Source organism: Adelges cooleyi, unplaced genomic scaffold, assembly GCF_023614345.1.
Source record: "Adelges cooleyi isolate 19-005CV unplaced genomic scaffold, UGA_ACOO_1.1 ACOO_flye_CR_arks_rails_tigmint_CR_PRNA_2, whole genome shotgun sequence".
NCBI lineage: Eukaryota > Metazoa > Arthropoda > Insecta > Hemiptera > Adelgidae > Adelges > Adelges cooleyi.
In genome coordinates, this window is record NW_026095860.1 from 13,027,526 (window position 1) to 13,043,711 (window position 16,186).

A 16,186-nucleotide genomic window follows, 5' to 3' on the forward strand; every position below is an offset into this window, starting at 1 on the left:
TTTTGTATTTAAATTTTGTTTATTAATACACAACAACGCGCTATTATACACCCGTTCGTCTCCGGTGGTCCGGCGTCAAATTTGATCAAGGAAGGAATCGTTGTGCAGGTGAGTCTATATATATATATATATTTGTCACCGGTCACATTTGCGATAGCTTCGAAATTAAAAAAAATGTTTGTAAAAAGTATAAAAACATTGACAAACGTTTATCGTTGACAATGTCTGGGTTCGGAGTTATCGCTATAGTTTGACAGAATGTCTCCTTTAAAAAAAAAAATGTAATTAGGTATGTCATAATTATAGCAAAGTTGTTGCACTTACAAAATTTTAATCATTTTTAAAAAAAACTAGTTAAATTAGGTTAAATTGCTTTTTAATGACAGTAGCCTAATTGAAAGTTAAAATTATAACCACCAAATTAAGACTTCAATCTAAATACGTTTTGTAAGCAAAAATCATAACAATTTCTACTTGGTGTCAACTGAATGAGTTTTATAAACATTTAACTATGTATCTAGGTGCTTAGACGCTATATAATATTATGTATCTTTTGGAAATTCGTTATTCTTTCTTAGAATTTGACCTGTGGCTACGGATTTAATATCACAACACAATAGTTGATTGAAGTTTACTTTCCCACTGTAACAAAAGTTATATGGGCGTAATTAAAGCCAAATTTGTTTTTTTTGGGGAGAAGGGGAAGCTCTGTATAGACTTTATGTAAATTTGGCTTACAAATACTAATAACAGTTTGCCAAAAAGCTTTAACAACAATTATTATAATATGTTAATAATCATACAACGTCTAGGTACAAATTTTCATTAGTGTTTACTTGTTTTCTTCTTCTGTAGCGCCATTACTCACAAAGCACACAAAAGTTCACAAAGCAATAAAATATTTTAATTTTTACTGGAATATTCTGATATTTTATAACAATTGTCACAATAGATTTTCATCAGCTTTTGACAGGAAATCCAATATAAATGATACAAATCATATTTCCTCAATACATATCGATGCAATAATTTTACACAGTGTGGCGTTAATGCGATTAGCTTATATTAAGTTTTATGTTGTCAATAAAATCATTGACAGTGCAAATTAAGCAAAAAAATATATGCTATTATGTAATTATATGTTAACAACATTGAAGTTCATTGATATGAGTTGTTATAAGTTTTGGGCGATGGTAAAAAAATATTTGTAGCAGTAAAACAAAACATTTCGAAAAACGCGAGACAAACGAGATGAATAATTAACGATATCATATTTTTTAAATTAATTGTTGTTTAATGACGTGTGAAATAGAATTGAACTTCCCGGTGTTGTGAGGAAGAGGCAGTGTTAATAATAATATGTAATGTTTTTGTATGAAGGAGTCAAGGTCGATTTCAGCGAAACGTTTTCACATTCGATTGCACGTTTTTGTACTCATTTGCGCAATTATTAAAAGAAAAACCAACAATCGATTACACTAATTGCTTTGTGCTTCAAGAAAAATAAAGTTTTTTTTTTGTCTTATACAAGTGATCGTCACTCAATAATTAACTAATCATATTTTCCTTATTATATTAGGAAGATGTATGATTGCGTGAATGTGGGTAATAATTTCTTCTACCTATACAAAAAACATGATTACATATATTATTTTAATATTAGCTATGTAAATTATATTGACGTATATTTAACAAGCAATATATATAAATATATATATATATATTGAAACACTAGGCTAATTAAGAATATAAAACAAAAATAGTTTATCTAATATGGCTGATATTATTAGGCAGCGGTATAATATATTCAAGACTCAACAAAGGATTAAAATATTTAACATTATTACGTTTTATACTGTTAATTTTTGTTGTTTGTTATGGCATGACTGAAAAATCATTTTGCCTCCATAAAAAAGTATGTACATTTCAGACATTAATGTTTTGTTTCTTTTTTAGTAGCAAACAATAAGTATTATAACGATCTAATAAAATTGTATATTATTCATAAAATTTATCGTCTGACGTTTGACTGCGTGGTTTGCCGGTTGGTACTTAAATTATAGTTAAAAAAGTCTCACAAAAATGTATTTCGTTAAACATAATTGTAGTTCATTGAATATAAAACGGCACAATATAAACAACATCTAGCCTGCCCATCAGATACTAATACTGGTCTGTAAAATGTTAAAAACAATACACATAATTTCATTAAAAAAAGTAAATCTTAACAGCTGAGAATAAACTTATCTTCTTTCTCGCTACTTAGCTCACGCTTCTTGAACATACCCAACTACTGCCCAACACATTTTTTGATTTTCTGTGATTTTTTGTAAAAATGTTTTCTTTGATTGTTCTACACTTCAATCAAAATATTCTCTTTTTATATAGTTTCCTCTTCTCCTAAAGCCTATGTTAACTACAACACCCCCTACCGTTTCCACTCGGTTTTTATAATACTTACATAATTATAATTTTGAATAATACTGCAGTATGTGATGTCACGGCTGTGCATAGCATCCTAAATCCTATGTTAGATGCGATCGGTCTAAAGGAATGTGCCTTGTTTGCTTTTTTGGTTAAGCAAGACCGGGGGCGACACCAAAACATCAGATCATGCTCAAATCTTATTACATACGTTTTCACATGCAGTGCTTACTATTATAAAACATTTATTAAGATTACATAAGAGGCATATATTATTGATTTATTGCAAGAGTAAACTATTGTCAAATCCCAAAGTATATTTTATAGTATATATAAAAACGGTTGGTAGTAATAATGTTTAACGGTTTGATTAATTTATGTTTGTTCAGAAAATGTATCAAATAAATACTTATGGAAAAATGTCTCATTGATGAACTTGTACGATTTGTTAATGAAGAAAATATATCACCTGACATCACTTGCTTGGTTCTCATCACATTAATTAGTGATGATGTATTATAGCCAATATTATGTCAAGATAAGTAAAAATTAGCTGTCAGCCTCAGTGACTCTGACCAATTTCGAATAGTGTCTACTTAAAGTAAAAATTGCATATTCTATGGTTACTTTTTCAATTGTGTTGTTCAGTGTTAGGCATCGAGTGTGTAAACTTGGTATTATGTACGTTAGCAAAATAAATAAAAAGGAACCACCGTTAAATCACAGATCACCTAAAAAAAAAAAATGTCTAGAATTTCTAAGAAATCATTTTCGCTCCACGCGGTTCCCGTCCTTGGCCGTTTGATCTTCTTCCCACATTCCGGATAAGGTCGTCAGCAGTTCCATCTTTACCCTAAGGACACGAACCCAGGACTCTTGGCCTGATAATACATTTTACATCTTGACGTTTTTTTTTTGGTTTTCTTATAAGGCCCCAAAAACTCTGGGCTTTGGTCGTCAGGTCGTGTTGTATGTGTCATAGAATTTTTCGGATTCGCATAAGGAATGACACGGGAAGAAGGTCGCGGTTACTGGCAAATAACCAGTGTAAAAAAAAAATAATAATAATAATGATGGTAAAACTAATAATTAGAAGCTAATGCGTTTTAATGACAGAAATTATACTACTATTATTAATGGCCGCCGCTTGATTGTGCGAGACTATCGCGAGCAGTAATGATGGCACGTTCAAGGACCGACCTGACACGAGTTGTGTGTACTGCACATTGTTTTTTTTTTTTTGGAAAGAACAAAAGAACTCTTTGTATGTACATATTAAGTAGAAGAACAACAACAACGATTATAATTATTACCTATCAAATTATACCGCCGACCGGTGAACAGATTCGCTTCGGTCGGGGTTTATTTTTTAGCTATTATTATAATTTTTTAATGTTTTTGACCAAAGTCAAGCGCGTTGGAGCTGCGGCCGTTTAACGCATTCGAAATACATTTGTCGCTGAAATTGTCGGCGGCGTTTTTTCTTTTAAATGTTTGTACATATCATTTGTGTGTTATTGTCGTCTAACATGTCTCTTCCCGTTACCATCTTGCGGTCTGTTGTGTAACACATCCGACAGACGTGTGCGATCATCGAAACGCAGACGAAAAACGGCAGGTCGAAAGGTGAATGGGTTATGAAATGCGATTATGGCCGCGATGGAATTCCGAGAAAGTTACCGGTTTTCAAGTGTAACTTAAGGTTTACACTGTTGGTCCTATGCCCGCTTTGTCCTCTAAAATGTACAATATTATTCCTTATTATTATTATTAGTAGTAGTAGTAGTAGTAGTACTACTGTATGTCGCACGGTAATAATTCGAAAATGTTAAGCGTTGTTAACCGTAAATCTTAAATGGTTATCCTTAATAAACTGTCCTGGATCTTGATCCTGGACAATTATCGCACATACGACCCATATAATATGGAAACTTGTAAGTGCACGACATCAAATGAACCAAAAGAATTAAGAAATAATGATCTGTTCGAATAATTATGATAACGTAATAATAATAGTTGAAAATAATCAATACATATTTTGTACAGTTTTATGCACTAGACATTGTGGATAAGTACATACATTTTTTTGTTGACGTTTTATTTTTATAGAAAACAAAATAATAACTGTACTCCAGTCTAAGCCGAAGAACACTTAGTCGAGATTCCATGTAATTATTTATTATTCATAATAATAATTCATGGCCCATAGGTGGCACTTAAATGCATTGCATTTCTGGAATAACGGATCCGACGTTTAAAACACATGAGATTAACTTAGGAATTTAACATCGTAAACTCTATATAATAATATATACTATATTGTAGGTACTTAAGGTTCGGCATTTTGATATTTTATAATTTAATTTTGAGATGAATGTGTTGAGAGAAACAATAATAATTATAGTAAGTTTTTTTAAATTCTTTAAAATTGTAATATGTTAATATTATAAATTCTTGTAATCATTAAAATAATAATAATATGTCCATCCCCCATAATTTAACAACATATAACGATTTTCTTGTTTAAGATACAGCTGATGTCACTAAATAATAATTTTATTATAGTATTTATAATAATTATAGTGTCTATAATAATTTGTTACCGTTGTTCCTATATATCGTAATTAACAATGAAAATATCTGTTGTCAGATACCTGTTCACTGTTGATTCATTCCCTCAAAGTAATATGAAAATTGAATACGGTGGAAGTATAATATTTACCTTTTATATAATTTTTCCTTAAAAAAAAAAAAATTTTTGAGAAAAATGTATTTGTAATAGCACTACTATGTATTTTACTTTCAGTATAATTTTGAATTTTTAGACCTAATTTCCTAAAACTATACGTCTTAAAAATCGAATTAAAGCGTTTCGTAATTTTAAGATGAAAAATGTGTACATTTTTAAGGTTTTTTTCTCGATTTTGAAGATGAAGTGATGAGTTTTTTCAACTTTTAACCCATTTAAGAACCAATCGCATACAATTCTGATCGATAGAGTAGCTATTACAGTAAACCGGCCACAGGAAAATATGTTATCTTCAGACACAAAAATATCACATCATTATAAAACCATTACCTTCTCAACTCCACGTCGAAACTATTAATTATTATTGTTCGCTTGTTATCCAGTTCACTAATTATAATTATAAAAAAAAAACATAGTATATCGACTAAGAACTGGACTTTGATAACAATAGATCTCTAATGCCTGATTATATGACTGTACATGAAACGTTTTGATGAACCATTAGCTAAGTTTTACGATTCCTTAAACATCATTATTTGGGTCAAATTAAGACCTAGAAAATATTATAATCGATAGTTTATGCTATTTTTTTAATATTGCGTTTAATAATGATGATATTGGCTTATATTGTTTATGTCTATAGTTATCAGTCTAACATATTCGGGTTTTTTGCGAAGAAATTAACCAACACAAATTGTTAGTAGTAACTCTTCTCTGTTTTTTTTTTTACATTGACTTATTTATAAGAGCTTATCTATGAGCTCTTTCCAAGTGCGTCTAATAGAGCGGTTTGTGTATTATTATTTATTATAATAACGATTGCGTTTTTTTATAAATTGTTTTTTTCAACTCATAGACTTAACGTGCCGACGGTGTGTTTAACAATGTTTTGCCATAATATTAATTATTAAGTATTTGTTAACTATTATAATTTATTAGGTATTGTATTATTATTATTCCATCACGGCGTGACTGAATACATTTTAACCGTGGCGAATGCCCAACACAGCCATTGAGTCATCGTGAAACGTATACCTCTATACACAAGACACAAACAAATCGTCCGACTATATCTTTTGACATCTAAATGTGTCGAGAAAAAATAATAAAAGTCCTACGCAGCCGGATATACAATAATATAGCCGTTATTAATGGGGTTTCGCAGTTTTGCTTTTTTCCTCTTTAACCTACGGATTTGTAAAAAAATAAAATCTGCTTTCTTCGTGGGATCGCGCAAGACTTTATTTTTATTTTGTAATATTATAAATTTGAATATTTTTTATCGCATTGTAAACTATGTAATTATTACAATGTGATATAATCACCGCAATTTTAATTTTTAAAGGACACGCTTCTATATGGGTAATTTTTTTTAAAAATAAAATATGACTATTATGTTTTATATAAGCCAAAAATATTAATTGCCTATCTCACCATTTAAGTAATACATGATTGTTATGTTTACATTTATTAATAGGACGTGTGAAATTTGAATGACTTTTTAAAAATGGTTCAAAAACAAAAAAAAAATGTAATAACGTTAGTGATAAAAAAAAGTTGTTATGCAGCCATATTGTTATCGTACCACTTAACCTCTGACTTTTGGTTTTTTTTTGTAAAGCGCTCCGATATGAATATACATATACCTATTTTAAGCCTTAGAAAAAAGTGTTTTTGTATATAATAGGATATAAAAAAATAACAATGTATTATTACTGGTTACACATTTTCCTTTACCGTCATCACTATTCGCACTTTTTGGCCACGCTCTATCTCCGGGAGTCCTAAGCACAATAATAATGACTTAAAATGTTATTTAAACTTGCATTCGTTTTTTTTAAGTATCTTCCAATATGCACAAGCACGACTATTAATATCTCTTTATATATTGATAGATGGGGTATTTTGCGATTTGCGATGGTCAAAACATTTTAACCCAGAAAACGCTTCAAAATCACAATACAATATTCAAGTATGAAAGTAAATAATTTTGAAATTATTTATGTCGTTCAAAGTGAGTTTACACGGTACCGCAGCAATTAAGGACTCGGCGCCCTCTTTCTTAATGAAAAACAATTCGTTCGCTGTACATAAATTCTAGTCTACAGTGACTAGTAAGCTACGTTAAACACATTATTGTTTGGTTTTTTATAGACATGTGATATTTTTTATTATCTACATATTCACACTAAAACATTTTCTTGCGACAGATTCGGTCAGTATTGGATATTGGAAATATTGTTCCTTCCTAAAACTACAGCACAGTACAACTTTTTGAAAATAGTTTTACTAATCTCAAATTTGAATGGGATGCTCCAGAAACATAATATTACCTATGTCATTAAAAATCAAAGAAAAAAATTCTTTCACCTCAAAGTAGTTGAAACTTTTTTTAAATTTTACTTTTTAGGTTTAATTTTAGGGTTTAGGGTCTGAATATTAGACTTAATGTAGATCAAGTCTTTAAATACAATTTTTTTTAAGAAAAACCTATATTTAAAAAAAAAAATATTATTATAGAGTATTTCCAGATGGTATTTAAAATTGTCATCGTGTATACAGGGTGTATAACAATTACGTTTGTCCTATAACTGTTTATACATAAACCAATAAAGTTGTATGTATCTCAGCATTAAAATTTCGATAGTTAAATCATTAAATATTATACATTTTTTTTTACTAGACGACATTACTACATAGAAACGTTGTTAAAAGTTGTTTCATCCCTTTAGTTAGGTATAATTATATTTCTTAAAATCTATGACCTCCTTGATTCCACTGTGATCAGTCATCACTGTGCCCCAACCCTAATGTACTGACTCGTTTAATAGGTACTTATTTATTAATATTGTACATTTTCATGAAATAAATCTTAAAAACTTGAAATACCTGGATTTTAGCAGTATAATATGTTTAATTTTTTTTTTTTTTTTAATAAGAAAGGCTTCAATTTAAAATTTTGTTTTCAACAATTTCATATTATTTGGATACAAAATGTATACATGTATATAAATTATATTTTATTTATAGGACTTACGCTTATAAGTTATAACATACATAGCCATCGAATCTGCCGCAGTATTACTTCCGAGTATTTGCACATACGCTTGCTTAAGTACTTCTAAATAGAATAAATCGCCATCGATCGATGGCCATTGTTCCGTAACGGATCGGTATTGCACATAACAATGTTTATAATTAATATTAACAAAAACAACAACAATAATATCATTATGTCATCGAGAGGTTATCGGATTTTAAAACAATATCCTCCGGCAATCACTGTACCGAGATCTTTGTCCGCCGATAACGATAATGTTATGCACGTGTCTTAACATATTATGTTACTTATACAAAACGGTAATAGAATTATTATACAGGTATAATATATCCAAGACTTTGAATCCTTACCAGTTTCCATTTCCATCGGACCAACGTCTACCGGTCAAAATCCATTAAAATTTCGAAATGTATCTTTACCGCAACGGATGAAACGCAATAGTATTTCAGAGATGTATCTAACAAATAAACCATTGGAGCATGATGAATAATTATAGTCATCGACTCTGTGTAATGTTAAAATCATTTTATTTATTAAATAATATGTAATTACCGTGTTGGGAAAGTTCCTTTGTTAGAATACGTTGTCCGAAATTATTACAGATCCTCCTCCCTTATTTAAAAATAGAGAATTCTCTCCTTTAATTTGATTAACATAATTTTTTCAGTTTCAAAATAGTAACTAATAAATTTATTAACAAACATGTAGCCCGTACAGCAATAATAATATATTTGTATTATATTTTGTCGACAAATTATAATATTTATAATAATAATAATACGAGTAGGTATGGAATTTCATAATAATTACTAAAATGGGTTTTTTGGCAGGAAGTCGGTTTTACCTGACTGAATTTTATAAACCATAAATAATATGTAATTATTTTCAAAAATATTTCTTCAATGTTGGCATTTTTGAATAAGAACATTATTCAAACACAACTATTTTAAATTACTCAAATATATGTATATACAAAGTAGTTATTAGTTTCATAGTTACACATATGGCTTTTAACAAAATATCCACAACAAAACTACTTCTTTGTCATAATTTTGTGATAATATCACATTGAAGAATACAGCTTAGGTATATATGTCAGCAAAGCAGCAATGAACCAAGCTGTACTTTACATAATGGTTGTATTTAGTATGTACTTATAAATATTTAGTACTTGAAGTTAAGAAAATTTATTTTTAATAATAACAACAAATCATTGTTCTCGTATTTCATGTTTGTAATACGCACTATACGTCTTATACTGCAGCTAAGGTACTGCGTCTTTGGTTTTAAATTGAACATGTTTAACTGTTAAATAGTTTATAGTAATAATGTAAATTAGTAAATATAATTACTACGAGTATGATCAAATAAACTTTAGTTATCATTATAACTTTATTCGTTTTTTATGTTCACAGATTTAAACGGACTTAAAATGCAAACGACAAAAAGGATTTCCGTAGTTGCGTTCACTGTATGTATGGTGGCTTTTGTGTCAGCATACCCTAGAAAACCATCTTTTCTTGGCTGTGTTGGTCCCGACGATTGTGGAGTGGACGAATGTTGCGTTTTAGGTAAATTGATTTTTATTTAAAAAAATGATATATATCTAGTATACCTAGGTAAAGTGTATAATAGACTTAATAAGCTTAAATTTTTGTCAAGGCAAACTATTATCTTAAAGTTAGTATAACATTAATATAAATTATTTTCTAATAACAAGTAAAGATATCCACTTTTTAGCCTCCATTGAAACAATTGTAAGCTTTCGCATAAAAACAAATTTGAAATTTGTTCAATGGATGCATAAAACATTTATGTTTTCAAACGCTAAGTTAACACATTTAAAATACCTCCTAATCAGCTTTTTGAAATAGTAAATGTCTCTTACCGGGTGATGTTGCTAAATAAGTTAAAGTAATTTTTACAACTGTTTATTTTTATTCATTTTGTTCTATTAGTTTCTGTATTCAAGTGCCTTAGATTACTGCTCAGGAATATAAACTTAATATCGACTATTAATTAGACAAACAAACCGATGCTTGTTTTGTTATATATATATATATAATATATTCTTAGTGAAGATAAGTATACTTTGTTTTTGTCTAAAAATATTCACCGGTTGTCTTTGAGAAAAACTCTTGTGGGTTAATATTCCATAACCGTGCTACGACGTGGGTCGTCGCAAAATAAAATAAATGCGATAGAACCCACTCAGAGAAATTCACTAGGGTCAAACTACGACCACTATATACCATATATATTTTTATTTTATATATTATATTATTCGGTTTGTTGAGTAAACTGGTACAATTCGTTTATATTTTTTGGTAGAAAATTCTAACATAATATAATTATTGTGTTGGTAAAAATATCAACAAAAAAAGTAAAACCCCGGTCTGCAGTGATTGGGTGGACTTATTTTAAAGTAACTCCATGAAATCATAACTTATTTCGTGATTTTGAGGCCTGAAATTTCCAATCAAGATGACATTATCTAGACTTTTATTTGGAACTGTTTTAGGCTCAAGTGTTGATCCCGCACAATTCACTTATTAGTTTCCTTTTCGGTCCCATTTTCTACAATGTAATTATTAGATTCGAAACATTATTTTAATGTCTACGCTATATAAAATGCACGTTTATACAATAAACCGATAATTTATAACTAATCGTAATGTCGGCACAAGTAGTTAAATGTATACAGATTGACGTGGAATTTGGACAAGGGTCGTTTCAGATGAAATATACTAATATATCTCTCCTGACTAATTACCTACTTAGTTAGAGGTGTTTGTATTCAAAACTAATCTCGCACAATTACCTAGTTAGTGCGCTGTATGGTCCCTTTTAATTTGCGCAGAGTTATCTGTGTGTAGCCTTTACATAACGAGATTCAACGGACCACTTTGGTTGGCGTCTAACACGTTATAAGCTGACGGTTCGCAAGACAACAGCCATAAATAACGCAAGCTCTTGTATGTTTTGTACACTGTAAGATAGGTGTCTCTGAAATTTTACTAAGTAATCACCTCAATTGTATGCTTAGGACTATATACTCTGTCCGCTAATAATGTCGGCTGGCTCCGTATAGTATTGCATATTATTATACAGTAACAGATAAGGCGTTAAATTTGGATATTGCAGAATAAACGAGAAAAAATGTAGGTGGACATTAGCGTTTTAATTTAACTTTTTAATAGAATTACCTTGGACACTTCACTCCGTATAAAATATTACAATGGCCCTTGTATTATACATGCCCGCTTAAAAAAGTATTTAAACCTATAATTGACGATGGTGACATAATTAGGTTTTATCCTTCGTATAAATATCGACAACAATAATTAAGTATTTTTGACAACGCCAATTTGTTTTTTCGACATTGAACTTGTTTCATTTGAAATGTACAAATGTATTGCCTACAATACATTACACTATTTTTGAGTTCATTGTATTATTATTTTACTAAAACGGTTTTTTCTCATTTCGCAGGTATGATGAGGTACAGCGTGCCGACTTGTAGACCAATGGCTAGCGTGGGCGATGCATGCCGCGCGGCCGATGAACCGCGCAACTTGACCGTGTCCTATCCAGACGGGTCTTCGGCCGACATAAGTGCCCACATGGTCGTGTGTCCGTGCGCCGTGGGCTTGGAGTGCTCAAAGCAGACCGGTACTTGTTTGGGTCTGGAAGGCGCCGGCAAGCTGTTGCTCCGGGAAGACTACACCGACTCGGAAGACAATCGGATATAATAACTCACATTAATTGGAAAACAATAATAATATTATAATACGAGGCGTTCAGAAGCCAAACCGATTAACTCCATAACATGCAATTTTTCAGGACAGGCAGTTAAAGTTATTAGAAACAATATATGTAAGTACAATTATTGCCAATTTTTTTAGCGCACTCTAGTGGTGAAAAATTCAACAATGGAGTTATTTATCTTGGCCACTGAAAATTATACACTATTTTAATCCAACTGTGCTATTGTTCGCAATTTGAAAACAAATTTGGAGTTAATCGGTTTGGCGTCTGAGCGCCTCATATAGTTACATTTACATACGCATACGGATGTATACTTACGCATTCATTGTGTATTCATTTGTACTTATTTTTGTTTTTTTTTTTTAAATATTTTCACGCATTCATGTATATATAAGTATTTATATATTATTCGCACCATCGATGATTGCATTGAATTAGTACGACGTTAACTATTATAAGCTATAGATATACCGAATAAGCTTGTAAAAACGTGTATTGAGTATAATATGTTTTAATTTATTTTTTTAAGTTTATGTATTTACCACTATTGAAAAATATACTAATTTTTTTTTTAACGACGTGTTTATTGTAATAATTATTATTTTTAATGTGTTTTCCTCGAATGTTAAACGTTCGCTGGACGATTACTCGTGCATTGAACGGTTTTAACATAATATACTTTTAAAATTTACATTTTTATTTTTTTTAATTTTCAATACTTTGAGAGTAACATTTTTTTTACAATAAACCCCTGGACTATTATAAAACAAATTGAAAAAATTGTAATGTTTCTGCTGTCTGGAATGTGTAATAGCAATATAAATATTGAACATTAGGTAACTTTAGTTTGATACGCAGCTAACGTGGGACAAATTTTCGCTTTTTTTAAAAATAAAATAGCTTTTTTATAGCTATAAATCATCCTATATCTAATTTTACTACACATTACAAAAAAAAAATCAACTTTATGTAATCTAGGTAACTGAAAAAAAAACTAACATCGTTGCATCTTTGTCACGATAAATACTTGAGTCATGAATAAATTAAAAACAAAAAATTTCAAAATGCTGTTCAGTATTGTTATAATCTTAGAATTAATTTATGATAACAAATATTGGAGGTTTCAAAGTTTTGACACTGTCATCAGATATGCCGTACTTGAGTGTATATCGTAGACAGATGATTTTGTTTTCAAGGTGAGAAAAATATTGATTTATAGCTTTGGAAAAACTAAAAATATAGCTGCTCAGATTACTTACAAAAATTCGAGGTACATTCTCAGTTTTATTTTGACAAAAAAAATAATTGCTAAATCCAAAGAGCCATAACTGGAAATATGAGAAGATAGCTTTACCTACTGTAGCTTCGACAACTGTTGAAATTATGCGCAATATGCTCAGACATTTATTTGGAGAGGCGAATATTGTACAAATGTACATTTTTTTAGTGTCTATAAAAGTTTTGTAAAAATTCAAAGCCAAAACTAATGTGTGGATTTCTCACGAAATCACCACTAAAAAAAAGCTATAATCGAGTTATAATGGCGCCGCACAACAAACTTATACACCGGTGTATATACTGTTATGCGAAGGTACTTAGGTATAAATGTTCTTCTGTTATTTTTAATAAAAAAAATAGTGCTCGAGGGGAAGGTCTGAATTTTGAAATTGCTAGACATGATAGGTCTGCCGGAAGACACTGACGACAAAATATGAATTGTATTTAAACGCTATAAGGCAAAAAAAAATAACCATCATAGTTACAAAGCGACGATTACCTGCACTGGTTGACATTTGCCACGACAAGAGACAAATAATATAATAACTAGTATTATATGATAAATAATACACATTGGCCTACTGGGATTATGCTAATTTCCAACGTGGTTACCTCTGAACTGTTAAACCATGTGTTCGGCGAATAATTATTACTATAATCCGATTCCCGAAAATTAAGCTGATGTTGAAAGGTTTCCGCTAGTCAAATTTCTAATTATTAACCGCAGTAGACCCAATTTCGGTACATTTATCCAACACCGTGAAACGCATTTGTTTATTAATAACGGTTTAATCGTCCGTATGTTAATTTTAAGTGAAAAGTAATTCCAACAATGCCTGTACATGTTAGGTTATTTCGTAGTTTAACGATTTGTAGTACTGTGGTCAGTATACAGTTTAAAATTTGAAATTTATTTGATTGGAAAAATATAATCGGTACAAACACGAATAGATAATATATTTATAAATTGAGAAGAAAATCTTGAATGTGTACTAAAATCGCTATTCGTGTAATACTTGTTGTATAATATCGAAACATTAACATATTTGAGCACCGTCAAAGGCAATACGATACCTAATTTTAAAGCTTTAAACTTAAGTCGGTCTTAATGAAAGTTGCTGGCCACAGCAACTCGCTGCGGGGTAAAAGCGATCCGGTATAATGGAAAACTTTATGGTAAACCTCGTGTGATTTCCCAAGACGTATGCACGCTCACGACCATGTCCACGATAGTCATGCTTTTTCATAAATTGCTTAGACCAACAAAACTTGTACTCAAGTCTGGGTCTCCCGAGTTTCTCACGTGATCGTCATCGATACCGTTACTGTATAATATATTTGATGAAAATAATTATTCATTGATTTTGGGGTGTTCCATTTAATTTAGTACATAGATTATTAACACAGCGAAGCAGGGTCTTCTTTTTTTTAGGTGCTTTTATTTAGTAATAAAAAAACCATTATCCGTATTTAAACAGCTGCAGACTGTTGCCCGGTTGCACGACCGTTCAATGAATTGTGTAACAGATCATTAAATATTTAATGGGTCTTAAAATTTAGAGGTCCGCGATTGGTCCATTTAATTATAATGAATTAATCATCATTTATCAGTATTTCGTGGACACCGTCATCAGCATCAACTAAAATACAGTTAAGTTTCCACAACGGTCATGTGTTATAAACTAGACGATTAAACACCGCGCAGTGACCAGATTATCGGGATACAAATTCTAAAGTGTAACGTTGGATTAGGTTTAAGTATTGACCATGTACTCGCGGCTGTATAGAACATTTTAAACCGACTAATAATTGTGTTGTTAAGACCAAAAGGTAGAGGCAGAGGTAAGCCGTAGAATAGTGCCAAAAGATAGTTAAGTGTCCAAAAAATGCAATTTTAATCATAAATTCAAACATCAAACAAATATTGTGTTTGTAATATTTTCGCTTAACTTTTAGACATTTTTTGCACTATAACTTAAAATATGCGATGGGCCTCAAGTAGTTATTAGACCGTCGAGTCCAGACAATTGTATCTTCTTTAAATGGTATACTATTAAACGTACTTAGGTACATACATACAACGATTATGAGTTTGAGAAACGAATAATGTTGTATAATATATTATCATTATTATATATGTACCAAATGGGTGTGACATGAGTGTTTTGGATATTGATATGGCGGCCTATGGGGACGAATATGTTTTGAAAACGTCGCGCACTCCCAAGTGTTCTTATGAGAGTTTAACTCGGCGGTCCAATTTCCCTAGGTTTTCCTCTGTGCTCGTGTTTGGCCGGCCAAATGGGCCTCGAGGGGTTAGGTGTTAAACCTACCAATCGAAAGTACACGCCTATCTATATACAACACCACGAAAAACAAAAACAATTGTCAATGTTTGTGGGTAAGCCGGAAAATATGTGTGTAAACGGGGCGACCGGTCGACCACCGATCGAATAACCGGAGTACAAAAGCAAAGCATTAATAAATGTTTTGACAGCAGTAATCTGGCAGTCGATATAGGGATATCGCGTTGCCATTTCGTTTGTTTTCACACCACATTATTATACGTGGACCGCGAACGGTGGTTTACCACCTATAAAGCACAGGGCCCGTTTTAAAAACGCTGTCGGCGAGCAAAATCAAAATAGGACAGTCGGACGACAATAATTATTATTTAGGTATAACAAAATTAAAGCATTAATCATTGACTGCATATTCGAGCGGCTCATGCGAGCCCACAGCGCACAGCGTTTGGATCAATAACAATTATTATTATGGTCGTGTCAAAACAATAGAATTATGTGTAATTTATAAGCGGGGGAGGGGGCGGGGACAGCGGCTTGAATATAAAACATCTCAGTGGACACATTAGCCTCACTTAATTAATCAATTATCATATTATACCT